This window comes from Camelina sativa, chromosome 1 (assembly GCF_000633955.1).
Source record: "Camelina sativa cultivar DH55 chromosome 1, Cs, whole genome shotgun sequence".
Taxonomy (NCBI): Eukaryota; Viridiplantae; Streptophyta; class Magnoliopsida; order Brassicales; family Brassicaceae; genus Camelina; species Camelina sativa.
The window spans coordinates 20,106,999-20,114,369 of record NC_025685.1 but is presented as its reverse complement, the minus strand read 5'-3'; positions in this window follow the sequence as shown (position 1 = coordinate 20,114,369).

Here is a 7,371-nt window from a genome sequence, read left to right as displayed (position 1 = left end):
AGATTGCATTGCTCCTCTTATTCCTGGGTCAATGTTAAAAGAACTGTGTCTGCTAATAATACTCAGACCTTGCCTTGCTTTCTTTGGAGAGGAACTTCTCACTCTACCATGAAGCTTCTTAATTTTACCCCTTATCTCCTCATCCTTAGTTGTTAACTCCATCACTGAATCATGCAGAATGTTGACAGTTTGAAGCTCAGACAAACCATCAGAGGAAGGATTTCTTGGCTCTTGTTGTTGGTGAAGCTTGGGGATGAAGTCTGGGCATTTTGGGTGACTTGGTACCACTCGGTCGAGTGACTTAATGTGCTCGGTCGAGTGGTAGGCGGAGCAGTAGGTCGAGTTTTCTCTTTTTACCCCATTCACTCCTTCAAAGATTTCAGACTCAGTTTCATGACTTTTCTCTTTAATCCTGAAGGTCTGTCCATCAATAGTTGGCTTCTTCTGCTCAAGCTCTTTCACTTGTGGCTTATCCTTCATTTCAGCATCTTCTAACAAAGGTTCATGACTCAAGACCATCACTTCTTGCTGATCAATAGAAGCCTTGTACTTTTTCAGCATTTGCTCTTTAAACCGTCCTGGAAATGGCAGAGGTGGTTTATAGGGAGGTGGAATGAACCGAACCGGCTTGCTAGATTCTTGAGCAATGACTCGAACAGCCACTCGAACAGGCACTCGACCGTGTGCATGGTCGAGTGTATGGTCGAGTTGTGTCTCAAGCTCAGTTCTCTTCTCATTCTGCAGCTCTGGTTGAAGAAAATTCTCCCCAACTTGGTTGTCACTGTCCTCAGTGAGCTTTGAAGGTAGTTCTTTGAGAGAGATAGCTTGGGCAGTGGCATACTCCTTTAGATTGTCAATTGATGTCCCATTGAGTTGTCTAGAAGAAGAAGATTCACTCTTGCTCTCAAGGTGAAGGATTCTGCAAGTTAAAGCTTCAATCTTGATATTAAGGGCACCATATGTGGAGTCTATCTTGTTTTTCATCTCTGTGAGCTTAGTACTTTTTTCCATATCTCCAATAGCTTGGCCTTGTAGCAGTTGTTGAAGCATACTCTTCATCTCTTGATCTAGAGCAGGAGCTTGTTGGAGTTGTTGTGGAGGATAGACTTGAACCATAAACTTCTCATCATCACAAACAACAGGTACTTGCTTTTGTTGGGTTAGAAGTAGTTTATCTAGCTTCTCAAGCTTCTCATCTAAGGCTTGTAGTTCCTTTATATGCCCTTCCTCATAAGCAACACCTTCTCTTAAGCTTCTATCATATTCCTCACTGTAATTGCCATTGGACTGAGCAAAGTTCTCTACTAAGTCCCAACCTTCATCTACATCTTTATTCATGAAGCTTCCATTGGAGGCTGTGTCTAGGAGCATCCTGATCTTGGGAAGAACACCTCTATACAAAGTACACAACAAATATTCCCTGTTGAATCCATGATGTGGGCATTGTCTCTGGTAGCCTTTGAAGCGCTCCCATGCTTCACTGAAAGATTCACCATTTTGTTGGAGAAATCCTGAAATGGCATTCCTCAAATGTGCAGTCCTTGAACTAGTGAAGTATTTTGCAAGGAAGACTTTCTTACAATCAACCCAAGAGGTGATTTTTCCAGAATGTAGAGTCTTCTCCCACTGATGTGCTTTATCTCCTAGAGAAAAAGGAAACAACCTCAGCTTCAAGGCATCCTCACTAACTCCATTGATATTGGTAAGGCTACAGAGCCTATCAAACTCATCAAGATGTGCAAGGGGGTCTTCACTAGGCAGTCCATAAAATCTGTTGCTCTGAACCATTGAGATCAAACTAGTCTTGATTGTGAAGGTTGTGTTGTGGACAGGAGGAGGCACTATCCCATATCTCTGATTATGAGTAGTGGGAGCATCACTATCACCAATCTTCCTTCTCCTTGGAGGTTCAATCTGATCCTGTTGTAGTTCCATTTCCACCTCTTCTTCTGTTTTTTTGAGACTCTGAACAAGTGCTCGACCAGGTGCTCGAACAAGCACTCGACCGTTTGCATTGAGGTACTCGGCCGAGTGCCTAGTCGAGTGGTACCTGAGAATGAAAACACAACACCAGAACAAGAGAGAGGTGAGTAATAGAATCAAAAGTAACATAGCTTAATCTTGAAACAATGAAATCTCGACTGGAACATATAAACACCCTAATGGCAACGGCGCCAATTGAAACAAGGAATTTTTCAAGTATCTACTTATGAATGAATGAATGATGCAATCAAACAAACAAACATAAGTATGAATGATCAGAATGTAATGCAAGGTGTTTCAATTCCCTTATGATGTTGTAGCATAAAGGATGTCAATCCATAAAGAGTGTGATATGTAAGCAGTCAAGATGTGATCAATGCATTCAAGTTAAGCCAAATATCAAGTTGATTTGTTTCTAACAACCTAATGACAATAATGAAATGCAATGAACTAAGGCAACTTAAGACAATACTAATGCTGAATTAAACTGTAGAACAAGTGCAATAAACAAGACTAAGCAGAATTAACTAATAAGCAGAAGAAAACATGAACAGAACAATGCATAAGCAAGAAAGTAAAATGGAGCTCGACCTAGCACTCGGTCGAGTGCATGGTCGAGTGGGAGGTCGAGTTGACAAGCGAATGAACAGAAACAGAGCAAATAATGAAAACAGAGCAAACAACAAGCAATTAACAATACTTAAACAGGGAAATCAATAAACAAAGAAAATCCTAAGGATGGATTCATGGGATGGACTCAAGCTATGGCTATCTAAATTGGTCAACAAACCTCAATCAACAATGAGCTATCTCTAGACAATGATCTTCTAATACATGTTAATCCATTCTCATGACAATAACAATCAAGCCAAGATACTTCTTAGACCTAGTTCTCACTAGCTATTACATATCAAAGCAGGCATTAAAACCCAGATCATCAATGTCAAAAATCACTTTAAACATCTAATCTCTTAGCATGCTTCATGATAATCTCTAGCATTAGCCTTATCTAACAACTTAGACATTGGTGTGATGCTAAGAAGCTTAAGATCTATCCTTACCCTCTCAGTATAAGAATAGCATAGAGCATATCTAATCTAGAAGAGATATATAACAATCAAGCTTGACCAATCTAAACAACCATAACCTTTACCCAGCCTAATCCATCCCTAAGATCCTAAGCCACTAATAAGATCTAAAAATCATCATGAAGAACACAAACCCAGAAATTAATGAAACTATCATGACTAGAAAGATGAGATAAAGATGAACAATATTGAACAAAGAAGTGAAAGCAAATATTCAACAGATTCAAAGTTATCAAGGTTACAAATGTGTGAAAATCTAGAGAAAAGATAAGAGATGATGCAATAAAGTAAAAGAAGCTAAAAATGGCAAAAACTAGGTTATGAGGTGTCTACATTGTCTCCAGGGTCTCCCCCTTTTCGGCCACAAGTGCCAGTACACATGTATATAATAAAGAGAGAGAAGCCCTAGTTAGCTAGAGGACAAAACAGAGAGGCGGCAGTCAGCTCGACTATGTGCTCGGTCGAGTGCATGGTCGAGTTGTTGGTCCGTCAAGTAGCTTCAGTCTTCGATCTGGCATGATATCTGTTCCGTAAAATCCGTATAACTCTGGCGAAACACCTCCGATTGACTTGAAACCACAGGCATTACAAACATAACTCAATTTCCTACAACTCTCATGAAGGATGCAGAAATCGAATCGCAACGGGAGATCTTCATTCGGATCGATCTTTGAGGAGCTCGATATATTCATCCGACGGAGTACTCGACCGTGTGCATGCTCGAGTGCTGTGGTCGAGTGGACTTCCGAACCTTCCTGATATTCCCTATCCTCTTGTTTAGCTCCAGAAATAACAGCAAGNCTTCAGTCTTCGATCTGGCATGATATCTGTTCAGTAAAATCCGTATAACTCTGGCGCAACACCTCCGATTGACTTGAAACCACCGGCATTAGAAACATAACTCAATTTCCTATAACTCTCATGAAGGATGCAGAAGCTGAATCGCAACGGGAGATCTTCATTCGGATCGATCTTTGAGGAGCTCGATATATTCATCCGACGGAGTACTCGACCGTGTGCATGCTCGAGTGCTGTGGTCGAGTGGACTTCCGAACCTTCCTGATATTCCCTATCCTCTTGTTTAGCTCCAGAAATAACAGCAAGTCCTTCCTTACCCTTTTAGAGCTCCATAATACCTAATAATACTCCAAATGCACAAATGTATGCAATGCATGCTTATAAACATCCTAAGTGCATATTTGGACAGAAATGGTGATAAAAGCTAATGAATCACTTCTATATGATGCAAAACATGAACTAAACAAGGCCTAAAATATGGTAAAATATAGTGACATCAAGGAGCTGGTTGACCATATTGATTATTCATGACCTCCTCAATTGTAGTTGGTTGTGGTTGCTGGGCTTGTTGTTGACGTATAGCCTAGGTCTGTCGATGTTGTCGATGAAAGAACTCAAGTGTTGGCTACCTTTGGATCGTGTTTGCATGCACAATAAGTTGACCGAGTGAGTACAAGAGGATCTATTCGATCCAGGTGATCGAGTGACGGGTCGGGTGGGTACTCGTGTGTACGTGAAATGCAAAACAAACAAACATGAAAGTAAACAAGTCATTAACGAAGCAAAGTAGATAATAGAACTTGATCTAGCAAGTTCTGAAATCTTAAACATAGCAAAATAAATTCAACCAAATGGCAACGACGCCAAATTGATAACAGGATTTTCACCCAGGGTATCAATTCCCTATGCAGTTGTAGTACAAAAGGTTATCAATCCAAATGGTTGTTATGCTAGCAGATTAGATATGATCAGAACAAACAAGTCAAGCCAAGCAATAGTTGGGGTTTGATCTAACAATCCTAAAATAATTAAAAGAAAATAAATAAACAAGAACCACACGACCTAAGCACTCTATGCAAGAATTCGAGTACTGGATCGGGTAAGGAAGGAGAGTAAGAACAACTCGAAGGTGTACATGAAGCTGGTGATCGAGTACCAGTTCGGGTATTGGGTCGAGTTATGAATTAAAATGTAAACAATCCAAAAGCGAAAGCTCCTAAGCATGGGGTAATCGACTCCTAAATGTTCCTGACCAGTATGGATGTCCTACAATGCCTCAAGCAAATATTCCCTAGACAATGTATCTCTAAAATCTTGTTAAAACACTCGTGATAAAAACAATCAACCTTAATCACTCCCCTACCCAACTCTCGTTGGAGAAACATGACCAAGAACGCAATACAAACCGATTCATTATTGTCAATAAACTCCTTACACATCTAATCTCTTAGGCTAAGTGAGTAAATCTCTAGCATTGATTTATTCAAGCATTTCAACTACATCTCTCGATGGCAAAACACCGTAGATCTAATCTCAACCTCTCGGTCGATTGATAGAATTAAGAACACCAATCTAGAAAGGAACTTATATAAAATAAACAACAGAGCTAAGACATTCTAACCTATCCAGAACACATAATTATCTATCCCATCCCTAGAAACTTTGTTTCACTACTCCGATCTCATTGCAGAAAACATAAAAACAAAGATAAGCGAAAATTGCATTGTATTGAAAAATAAGATAGAAGTAAGAGTGCAAAGTAGAAATCTAAAAGGATAGCAAAGAAATGTAAAATAAATCCTAACAAAGTGGAAAAAGAGTTTGAGTCGCTCAAGATCCCTCTCAGAAGCTCTCGCTCTCTGTGTTGAGTGTTTGCGGCGTGCTAGGGCGAGAAGAAGAAGAGGGGGGTTTATATATGGAAACCCTTTAACTCTAGCTGCCCAGTCCTGCCCGAGGGTCTGCTTGAAGCGGTGCTCGAGGATGTGGTCGGGTTACTCCTTGGATAGGTCCTCGCGTTGTTCTTCCTGCCCTTTGATCCTCTTCTATCTTGTTGAGGTTCAGACTGTTCTTCCTGCTCCATAGCTCCTTCGGGTACACGCTCGGATTTGACCTTGTTTCTCCCCATTTTAGGCTCTAAAGCACATGTTTTCATCCAAAATGTGCAAATGCAAGAATGCAACACCCTAAATGGCCTAAATGTGGATTCCTACAGTAAATGACCTAAAAATTCTAAGGTTAGGGTAAATATAATGCAGAATATGGACAAAAAAGGATGCTTAAAACATGTAAATTAAAGAGTTATCAACAACACAATAGGGCAGAACTTCCTTTATGAGGAAGGGTCCAGACCAGCTAGAACGTAGCTTGCCAGGAAAAAATTTCAATCGTGAGTCGAAGAGTAGAACCAAGTCATTAGGAGAAAAATTCTTAGGAACAATTTTCTTGTCATGCATTGCTTTAGTGTGTTCCTTGTAGATTTTGGTGCTCTCATATGCATTCATGTGGATCTCATCAAGTTTATTCAACTGGATCAGGCGTCGTTCGGCCGCTATCTTAACATTGAAGTTCATCTGCTTCTTCGCCCAAAGTGAATTGTACTCAAATTTGACAGGTAGATGGCATGACTTCTCGTAGACCAACTTGAATGGTGTGGTTCCAATAGGTGTCTTATAAGCAGTCTAGTAGGCCCATAACGCATCATCGAGTTAAGCAAGCCAATCCTTCCTTGTTGAGTTTACTGTCTTCTTCAAGATGCTTTTAATTTCACGGTTGGAGATCTCAACCTACCCACTAGTTTGAGGATGATATGGTGTGGCGACCTTATGTGTTACTCCATGCTTTTTCAGAAGATTCTCGAAGATTTTGTTGATAAAGTGAGTTCCACAATCGCTTTTTACCACCCGCGGAACACCAAACCTTGGGAAAATTATATGCTTGAACATCTTAAGAACCACCTTTGAATCATTGGTGCGGCTTGCCAATGCTTTNCCAGAAAGCAGTAATAAGGGTGATTGGCTAAGTGTTCAAGCATTTGGTCGATGAATTGAATGGGAAAGTGATCCTTCCTGGTGGCTGCATTGAACTTACGGTAGTCGATGCACATTCGTTGTCCTGTGACTGTTCTGGTGGGGATCAACTCATTCTTTTCATTTACAACTACCGTCACCCCTCCTCTCTTTAGTATCACATGGACCAGACTCACCTAAGTGCTGTAGGAGATTGGGAAGATGGCTCCGGCACCCAACAGTTTGAGGATCTCCTTTTTCACCACCTCTTTTAAGTTTGGGTTCAACCTTCGTTGATGTTCTATAGAAGATTTGGAAGGATCCTCAAGGTGAATGCGGTGAGAGCATAACTCTGGTGATATACCTGAATTGTCATCTAAGGAATAGCCTAAAGCTTTTCTATATTTTCTCAACTCGCAGAGCAAGAGTGCGGTCTCAACATTATTCAGGTTAGAGTTAATAATTACCGGATATGTGGAGTTTGGTCCAAGATAAGC